The sequence below is a fragment of the Silene latifolia genome, chromosome Y (genome assembly GCF_048544455.1).
Source record: "Silene latifolia isolate original U9 population chromosome Y, ASM4854445v1, whole genome shotgun sequence".
Taxonomy (NCBI): Eukaryota; Viridiplantae; Streptophyta; class Magnoliopsida; order Caryophyllales; family Caryophyllaceae; genus Silene; species Silene latifolia.
Window position 1 is genome coordinate 450796507 of NC_133538.1, and position 10565 is coordinate 450807071.

At 41.2% G+C, this 10565-nt stretch overlaps 1 long non-coding RNA gene across 1 annotated transcript; it reads left to right on the forward strand.

Annotated features, from left to right (window-relative positions):
* Positions 1-772: 772 nt before the first annotated feature.
* On the forward strand, positions 773-9814 carry LOC141627001 (uncharacterized). Its single transcript, XR_012536560.1, has 3 exons — positions 773-832; positions 8859-8922; positions 9608-9814. It is a non-coding gene; the product is annotated as an uncharacterized LOC141627001 (long non-coding RNA).
* Positions 9815-10565: the final 751 nt, after the last annotated feature.

Here is a 10565-nt window from a genome sequence, read left to right on the forward strand (position 1 = left end):
ATTTGAAAACAATATTTTAGTGCTTTCTGTATCTAAAAAAAAAAAAAGAAGAAGAAAGAACATCCGACATGCTCTTGATACTTACGGTAGTGCTTTTGCCTTAGAGGAAATTATGAGATGTTTGAATAATATTATGGTTCCTACCAAGTAGTATTTTGTGGATTAGGAAAATGCGAGGAAATTTTCTAACGATTGTGTTTGACAGTAGTTTGTGGAATGAAGCATTGTATAAGGGTGAAACTTTGGATATATGAAATCAGTAGAGGTTGAAGTCTAAGTAGGAAGTGTTTCGTTTTTTAGGAAGGGTTTAATCTTCGGGGACGAAGCTTTGTTTTAAGGAGGGAAGTTTGTAACACCCCATTAAATTCGGAGTTATTTATAGGGGTTTACTTTCTCACTTTTATTAATTCCGGACTTTTAATTGGAAATTTGTAAAAAAAATGAAGCATCGCTTTGAAAAACACGTATTTTGGGATTTCCGAGAATAAACTGTTTTTGGGTTATTTTAATGCGAAAGGTTATCTTAGAAACCCGATTTCGATTTTGACTCAAACTTGGACTCAAATTTTACCCTCAAAACAAAAAGTAATATAAAAGAATAAACATAAGTTACCCTAGCTATTAAACAAATGTACACGAAACTTACGTCCATCTTGTGTACCTTCTTCTTAATTGTGTGTCCATCATTCTCACGCACAAGTCTTCCTCTTTCCCTTGCTTTCTTGTCCTAAGATCGATCTTGTCGCAACGAATAAGGCTTTCCACTTCAGTTTTCGATTGACGATTGACTATTAAACGGCTCTTTATCTTCCCTCTTTCACATATATAAATTGTAAGTATTCTATTCTATATTGTTTTACTCGGTTTTATAAAGTAAATTTCGTTTCAAAAGTTGAGATTCTACCGCTTCGAGTTTGTTTGATTGTGCACTGTGTATTGGTGTTGTAATTCAATTATTCAGACGGGTGCAATTCTTTTGTTTTCATATGAAGAATGGTGTGTAGTACTAGATTTGCTGGAGTGTGAGATAAATTGATGACCTAGATATTGAGACTTGAAACAAGTTCACATTAAGCAAATTTTATTGTAAAGGCGGTCTGTTTTCTTATCTTAATTAAGGGGAGTAATGTTGATTACTTTTTTTTTTTTTTTTTTTTTTTTTTTTTTTTTGACAGCTGTAAATAAAGGTTTTACAAGTTCATGGCCTGCTTTGCTAGATTATGCGCAAGACCATTAAGACATCTAGGAATGAAATTAAAAACTAAGCAGTGAAAAGAACTAAAGGAGGCCCGAATATCCTCAAGGATACCCGTAATCCTGTGATCCTCCTTTTCTGACTCCGCCAATTGAGTTACAAGTTGTAGGCAGTCCGATGAAATATCCAAATGGAAAACCCGCCGCTCATGTGCCCACATCGCAATATCTCGAATTCCCATAGCTTCAGCCTGTAAAGGCGATTCCGCCCTGATACGTGCCTGCCTCCGGTCCAGTTCTCTCCCTCTGGCATCAAAAGCACACCATCCGAAAGCCGCCTCATAATTACGATTCCAGCTTGCATCAACCTTCACACGTACCATCGCACAACCAGTCTGTGAGCCCAGTATACACACCGGGCGACCATTCCGAATAGCCAAAGCTTCCGTTTGAGGTGTCCCTTCCTCGATCATATGGGCATTTTGATGTTGTCTCGAGTTGAAGGACTTCCACAAGATATGTGCTTGCTCCTGGGTAACTTTGAAGACCATATTGGTGATACCTTGCGCTGTAAGAACCTGGTCCGTAAATTTTATTTTGTTGCGCACTGACCATATAGCCCATAAAGTAGCGATAAAAAGAATCACCTCTCGAGTCCCCTCATCCCGTTTGGAGAGGAAACGAATCCAGTCGCAAATCCAGTCAGATATAGATACTCCCCATGCTCCTTCTACCCGAATGCCTAAGTTAGAGCCCGCCCAGATTCGGTTGGAGAGACCACAATCACGGAAAAGATGCTCCGATGTTTCCATCACACGTTGGTTACCTCCACACATGCTACATGAAGGGTCCACCTCAATATTTCGCCTATGGAATTCCCGTCCAATAGGCAGAACATTGGTGATAATCTTCCAAAGGAGGATTTTCCACATCTGAGGAATAGGTAGGCTCCAAAGCCCTGTCCGACATAGCAGTCGGCCCCGATCAGTTAGTCTACTGTTGTCTTTAACAGTTCCTACTCTGTTCATGAAGCCCTCAAAGATCAAGCCATATCCACTCTTTACTGTATAAACTCCCTTTGTCGTGTGTGGCCAGTAGATCCTATCCCTCTGCCTTACTTCGCATCGTGGTATAGCCAGAATTCGGTCCGCCCATTCCTCTGTAAACAAGCTTCTTATGAAGGTCTCGTTCCAGTCACCACCATCAAAACAAAGGTGCTGGACCTGTAAAGATGCCAGATGACTAGAATTGTGGCCTAACCACTCATCTTTAGGTTCCGGCCGGTCACCCCCCACCCATCTCGCAGTCCAAATATTTATCCCTGAATCAATACCAGGTTTCCAACCAATATTCTCTAGCACAAAGCTTAGCCCGTATAGGATACTGCGCACTCCCCACGAGCATCCGGACCCCTTGATAGGAGTCATCCCATGAAGGAAAACCTGTGATCCAAAAAGCTTTTGCCTGAATATCCTACTGAAAAGGGATTTTTCCCCAGACACTATTCGCCATCCATGTTTAGCCAACAAAGCCTGGTTAAGACATTGAACATTTCGAATGCCAAGTCCCCCCGCACTCTTTGGTAAACTCAGAAAATTTTTGCTACACCAGTGAAGTTTATTCCCCAACTTACATCCTGCCCACCAAAATTGTGTCAAAAGAGAGTTTATCTTCTTTGCCACACTTACCGGAATTTTAAAGACCGATAGAAAGTAATTGGAAAGATTGGATAGAACCGATGAAATCAGAGTAAGTCGTCCAGCTGGTGATAGAAAAATCCCGTTCCATGACGATATGCGTCTGGTGACATGATCAATGAGAGCAGTAAAGATCCCTTGTTTTGACTCTTTGAATTCCGCTGGGATTCCGAGATATTTGCCAATGCCATTATTCTTTTTTATATTGAAAGCCTGCATAATCCTCTGAGCCCTAATCAAAGTAGTGTTAGGGCTGAAAAGAATCCCAGATTTCTCAATGTTCAGTCTTTGGCCTGATGCTTCGCAGTAGTCATTTATAATACGCACTAGCTCGGCCACCGCATCTCCTCGATCCTTGAAGAAAAACACCGAGTCATCCGCAAAGAAAAGATGTGTGATCGGCTGAACCCCCCTAACTAGTTGAATTCCATGAATTAACCTTTGCTCATTAGCGTGCTCCATATTCCGGGAGAGGACTTCCATACACAGAATAAATAAATAAGGTGATAGTGGATCTCCCTGTCTCAGTCCACACCGCGGATGGAATTGTGGCATCGGGATTCCATTTACCAGGATTTCGTAACTCACCGAAGTAACACAATTCATCATGAGTGTAATCAGTTTTTGCGGAAAACCATACCTGACCAAAACTTCCTCCAAGAAATCCCAACGAATTCTGTCATAGGCTTTACTCATATCTGCTTTGAAAGCACATAATGCTTGCCTCCATGCCTATGCATCGAAATTTTGTTAATAGCCTCATGTGCAATCAGAATATTGTCACTGATGTTCCTTCCCTTGACAAAGGCATTCTGTGATTCACTAACAATCGAACACATCACCTTTGATAATCGGTTGGCAATGCATTTTGTCACAATTCTCATCACCACATTGCAGAGACTAATTGGGCGGTAATCCGAAACCTCTTCTGGGCTTTCTTTCTTTGGAATGAGTGTGATGAAAGTCCTATTAAGTTCCCGTAAAACCCTCCCAGAGTTTAGAATAGATAACACCGCCTTGGTAAAATCTCCTTTAATCATAGACCAACATTTTTGATAGAAAATTGCAGGAATACCATCAGGGCCCGGAGCTTTTAAAGCCCCCATTTGAAAGACCGCCGCACGAACCTCTTTAGCTGAAAAAGGGCTGCTAAGACGATCCACTTCATCCTGTGAGAGAGAGTTATGTAGGTGTTTTAGTGTGTCCTCGAAAGCTGTGCAATCCCGCCACTCCATGTTGTCAGTCGATGATGAATAAAGGTCCATAAAAGCATTCTGGAAAGCATCCCGAATATGATCCAAATCATAGTACCAATTTCCATCCGACCCTTTAATCCCATGAATGTGGTTTCTCCCTGCTCGTTCTTTGACCCAGTTAAAGAAATACTTAGTGCAAGTATCCCCATCAACCATCCACTTTACCTTAGCCCTTTGTTTCCAGAACGCTGCTGCCGCCCTGGCAAACTCCGTCACTTCCTCATTAACTTTGGTATACTCCTCATCTCCATTTCCCGAGATGGCCAACATCATACCATGTTCCAACTTTTGGTCGAATTCTTCCCATTTCAACCTCCATTCTGCTCTTTTGTCGAGTGCCCAATGCTTAGCACACGTCCGAATTCTGGATAGTTTCCTATTTACTTGGTAAGCCGGCGATCCCGTGACAACCCTCTTCCATTCACCCCTAATTCTTTCCATGCACTCCTCATGATCCAACACCCAAGCATCAAGCTTATAAGGCCTACTACCCGTTGTGGTGACAAGGTTCAAATCTATTTCTATTGGAGCATGGTCCGAAATTTGGATAGGGTAGTGTTTGATGCCCGTACTTGGGAAAACAGTAAACCAATCTTTCGACCCATATGCTTTATCAATGCGCTCATAAACCCTCTTGTCCCCCTTTCGATTATTGCACCATGTAAACCGTGGTCCTTTGAAAGGGATATCTAAGAGTTCATTACGGATTTTCCATAGGTTAAAATCATCCGCCCCTCCAATCGGTCGTTGACTTAAACTTAGTTTGTCACTACGATAATCTACTTGATTAAAATCTCCCACCAAAAGATACGGATCCTTACAAGACCCCATCCATTCCTCAACCTCATGTAGCACCGAGGCACGTTGGCTTACGCATGGCGCCCCATAAAAAAAGCACAAGATACCAAACAAGACCATTATACTTTTGAACCACGAGAATGATAAAATGATTACAAGACTTAACTACCGACATTCTAGATTCTTTCCGCCACCCTACCCATAGCCCACCCGATGCACCCACCGCATCCACCCCAAAATACTTATCAAACCCTACCGTCCTAAACAAAGGGAAAATCCTACTTGCATTACATTTAGTTTCAATTAAAAAGATAAAATCATAAAGCTGACTACCTACCAACGCTCTTGCTTTCGGAATTGTAGGGGCGAGCGTGTTATTGAGACCCCTACAATTCTAGATGAGTCCCTTCATGGTGAACGAGGAGGTTGTGAAGGCCCAACCTCCGCAAAGCCATCCAAATCTGGATCAAAAACCCCTCCATTCACTGATGGTAAAGAAGAGTCACTGGACTCCACCATCACCACATCTTCCACATTCACACGAAAACCCCAGGTGGGTTGTTGCTGATACTGATTGTCCTTTGCATTACTTGGTGACCAACACCTCCTTTTTGCCATTTGACGGAGGTAATCCTTTGCTTCCTCCAAAGACTGCTTAGCCGAATCTGGGATAATGTAGTCCCCCATCTCAGTACAACATTTGCGTTTCCTTGCTCCTCTGATTTCATTCTTGAACTCTTCTCGCTGATCAGAAACATGGTATGCATCAATCAACCCCAAGCATCCATCAGATGAATTACCAACAGGCAGAGCAGCTATCAGTTTTGCTTTATTTCCTGCCTCAGGGAAATCAAATAAAATTTCCCCAGATGTCCTAGCTTTCTGTTCTCCTTTGTCCCTGTTTCCATTGTTTTCTGCTACAGTCTTCATTAAAACCTCCCATGGTATAAGGTTTGAAGAACCTTCATCTATTTCCTTCCCTTTGTTTACAATGGCAGTGGAGAAAAGAGTTGATGGAGCTTTGGTTCTCTGCATGTCATCACCAGTGGGATCCTCAGACATGTTGTTAAACCTGTCCACCTCAGAATCACTCCTCAAAGCTAGCTGTAACTCTGTGTTCACTTCTTCAGTTTTGTCAGAGGATATGACAATAACCTCTTCCCCATCCCTACCATCAGAGTAGTATTCAGAGTTAAGGGACTCAGATGCAAGCATATCAGTAGATGGGATTGCATTCTGAAAATCCCCCACTTCATTATGACCCTCTTCCACTGCAGTGTTCCCATTTTCCTGATTATTCAAAACATCTATACCTTCTTCCATTGCCACCATCAGTATCTCATTATTCTCTTCCCCATTATTCTCATCCTCATTTCCAGCTCTCTGACCTGATCCCTGCCCCACCTGCCTGATAGTCCCATCAGCAGAGTGATACATTGTGGGCCAGCCTTCCACAGGGGGGTCAAAAGTTTGGTTATACCCCCTGTGTTCATCCTCCATATGAGCCCACCCCAGGTCATCTTCAATTCTATTCAAAATGGCCGCTTGATTTCTCTGGTCACAATCCAAAGCTCCAACAATGCTGTTCTGATTAGTATACAGAATGTACGGGTCTTCAGATTGAATCTGATCAAGCACTCCTTGTTGTAATACATTCAATTCACCCTGCACCTCCAGTTCCTCCCCTGCACTATGATATACCTCATTATTTGCCTCTCCCTCATCTAACCACCCTCCTGCCCCAGGTACGACTTGGTTACCATTACCCATCTCAACATCTTGCCCCTGATTCCCTTGGACTTGTCCTTGATTGCCTTCCCCTTCTACATTCTGAGCCTCATCCATATCCACATCACCTTGTCCTCCAGCCCCAGCAGCCCCACCATAAAAAGGATTAGCACTTCCAGTCTGAAACACCAGTGGCCCTGCAAATGGCTGTGCAGTGACAGCAAAGGCCATCCCTGGTAATACTCTCCCCCCAGGTGTTATGCCTAGGTCAAAGTCAACTGCCCTCTCAGGGGACTCCCATCTTCTTCTCCTTCTGGTAGGACCCCTAGCAGTACTCCTAGCCTCCCCCAATCTCACTTTTGAAGACAGGTACTTGGTAGTAGAAGGGGTAGCACGTAAATCAAGATTAAACATTGTATGAGTGCTATTTGTTTGGAAAACAGGAAAACCATTTTCAACAGACCGATCAAGCATCCCGTTGATCCCAGACACCACTGACATAATAGATTCCCTACACTGAGCCCCCTTATGTCCAATCTTACCACATTTTATACAATACTTGAAAATTTCCTCATACCTGAACTGAATCCATAACAGGTAGCCTCCCTCCATTGCTAAGAAAAACCCTGGCACTAAGGGTTCATTCAATTGAAGTTGCACCTTTATCCTCAGATAATCATTATCAGGAACCAAGTGAAATGGTTCAACATAAAAATTGTGGCTCAGCAACTTACCAGCAATATTGGCGACTTGCATAGTCAGGTATTCGAAGGGAAGCCCACACACCCTCACCCATACTTCCGCATATGGGAACCGGATCTGTCGCGGTCGTGTCACGAAACCATTTTGAAAACACCATGACACTCCATCAATTGTAGTCATCCCTCTCAGAATAGCCGCTCCATATCCTCTTCTTCAGTACAATGGAATACATAAATTTCACCCATGCGAAAAGCAGTAACAGCCCCCTTTGTGGTCCATTTCTTCCTGATCACATCATTGATCAAGTCCGCTTCAAACAGTCTATAATCAACCAAGAATCCCAGCACACAACAGCTCCAGAAACCCCTAGATTTTTCTAGTTCAGAGGGGTCCACATTGATGACCCCACCAGACCTAGGGAATCTCCAGATATTAGCATGGAGAGGGTTCATAGGATTGAACTCAGCTGCTGGGTGAACCTGTTGAACTCCCTGGTGATCAAGAATGTTAGGTTGCACTTCATAACCAGGCTCATTCGTTCCTTGCACATTGCCCTCAAAAGGATTTCCAGATGCCATTTTAGTCGGTTGAGAGAAACTTGAGGTTTGATTTTTAAAATTTTGGAGATTAACAGTGGTTTGATTCTGTGGTTTGTGTCGAGTTTTCTTCTTTGGGTTTAAGAGATTAATGTAATGTGACGATGAGAATGAAATTTCTACCGTCATGTTCCTGGATTAAATAGAGAGGTGAGATAATCTAGAAAGGCGCAAAAGAGCTCCGGAATCCTCACCGCCGTTTCAAAAACGACTGCTCACTACTCTCCAATGAATGTTATGCAGTAACCTCGAGCTGACTAAAAAAAGAAATTGCCAATCAAGGCAAACTGGATTTAATGATTATATGGAATATGGAAGGATTTTTGGATAAAACTTTAGTTGTGAATTGATTCTGACAGAAGATTAGGGTTCCGAGCTCCAATTAATGTCCCCAAAAACAAATGATTACTGACATTAATAGGCTTTAGCTGGACCAAAACGTAGATCAAAAGGAATATTAAGGGATTTTTAGCATCCTTAATCTGAAGATGCAATTTGGGAATTGAAAAAGATGAATATAGGTGATTTAGGGAATGATGATAGCTAGAGAAAAAGAAAAGATTAAGCTCTCCAAGGAGAGAAAAGCTCTCTAGATTTTTAGAGAGAGATTATTTTTAAAAAAAATAATGTCAAGTGTTATAACATTTAGTAAACTAAGTAACTAGTAATGTTGATTACAAGAGATTGAAAAGTGTGGTTTGTTATTACACAATGGCTATGATGATGAGTGGGCTATGTTGGATATGTGTTCGTGTAATAGTGAGCAAGGTATAAGTGAAACTATAATGGTGATGTAACGAGTGTTGAGGATGTAACGCATGTTTAAGTTAGTAGGTCTATGTCGGTTAAGTTATTAATGAGATTTGTTAAATCATTGTTAACTGTAGTTTGTGGATTTGAGGGGAATGTATTCCTTGGACTAAGCTTGGCTTGGATTGGTCGTCTCGAGAGGTAAGGACTTTTACCCTTTTTTAAAATTAAGAGCATGTTGGGTTTAATATTTAAAGAGTTTTTATATACTTTTGGCAACGATGAATTTATATTAGCTTTTCTGATTTTTTTAAATATTGTTCTATGTGACCATGGGTCACCAGTTGGAAATTATTTGGCGCAAGCCGTCTTGGTAATTGTGTAGCAGACTCTGGGAGTTCTGTTGGTCTAGCAGGTTTTAAGGTGCGTATGAGACGTCCCTGGGATTACGTCCCGAAAACTGAACTCTTGGCCCGAGTTCCATTTGGGTGGGGTTTGACCGGCCCCCACTCGCTAGGGGGTTAGACTTTCTCCTTTGGCAGCCTCATCCTACTTACTGCCCAAATGTGAGAGATGCGCATTCTTATAAGTCTGACCAAGCACAGGTGATACCTCTAGACCGTGTCAAGGGTAGGACCTTGGCACACAGGTGGTGAAAGTTATGGACTTTAAACGATTTAATAATTGTTATTGGATTTACGATAATGTTATTTCTGGATTATAATTCTTTCTTACTGATTTTTGGAGCTTGTAAAGTTTATAATATTGTTCTATTATGAATTTATCATTTCTTCTAATTTTCTCAAAACTCAGCTTTTGCTGACGTCCTTATGTTTTGGGTCGTTTCCCCCACTGGAACCTGTACCTATTTATGTTTTGGGTACAGTTGATAGGTACAATTGTGATGCTTGAGATGCTCCATGGGTGCATATTGGATCCAGGGATTAGTACGAGCGTGGAAGTCTTTTGAATAAAGACTCCGTCTTAAGCTATTTATAATTTTATAATATCGTTGGATTTGAATTATATTTATTGTTTTAGATTTTGTAAGACTTAAGTCTTCCGCTGCAACGTTTTGATTATTTGATAAGGTTTTGAGATATGTACTTTGTTTTTTTAAGATTGACTCTGTATTTACCTTGCACTTGGCATTTTAAGCTAAGTGTGGAGTGACAGCCGTGAATTTTCCATCTCTAGTTTATCATTTTGGTCGGTAAAATTTAGGGCTGTTACAGTGTTACAGTCACATCCAATGCCATAAATTAGAAGCCATGCAAGATGAAATTGAGGATATTGTCGAAGAAAACATAAATCTAAAAGAGTGTCTAAATGAAGTTGATAAACCAAGTTCATCCTTAAGTCTTTAGAAAGAAATCAGAACCCTTAGAAAACAAAATCTGTTTCTAGGAAAAAAGGCTGAACAGAATCATGCCACAAATACTCCTACTATGACATCTGAGTCTAACAAAGAAGTTGAATCTCTCACAAGACGTGTGTCCTCACTACTTAAAGAACCTGATCAAATATTAATTTATCTAACCACATATGAAAGTAAAAAAGAAGATCTTGTCAAAATTGCTGAAATGTTGGGTGATGAGTCAAGCCATGTTAAAAGTGCTTTAGAACGTATACAAAAGTCTAATGATGATCATCTTGCTCAAACTGAAAACATGAAAAAGGATTTCGCAGAGGCTAAAGTGTTTTATTTGAAATGGGAAGGAATCCAAAATATTTTAGAATTTTTGCTAAAATAGTCAAAAGAATATGAGAAGCTTGAAAAGAATGCTGGACTTGGTTTCAAAAGCAACAGTAACACGCACTGTTGCATTCGAAACCAGGACCTA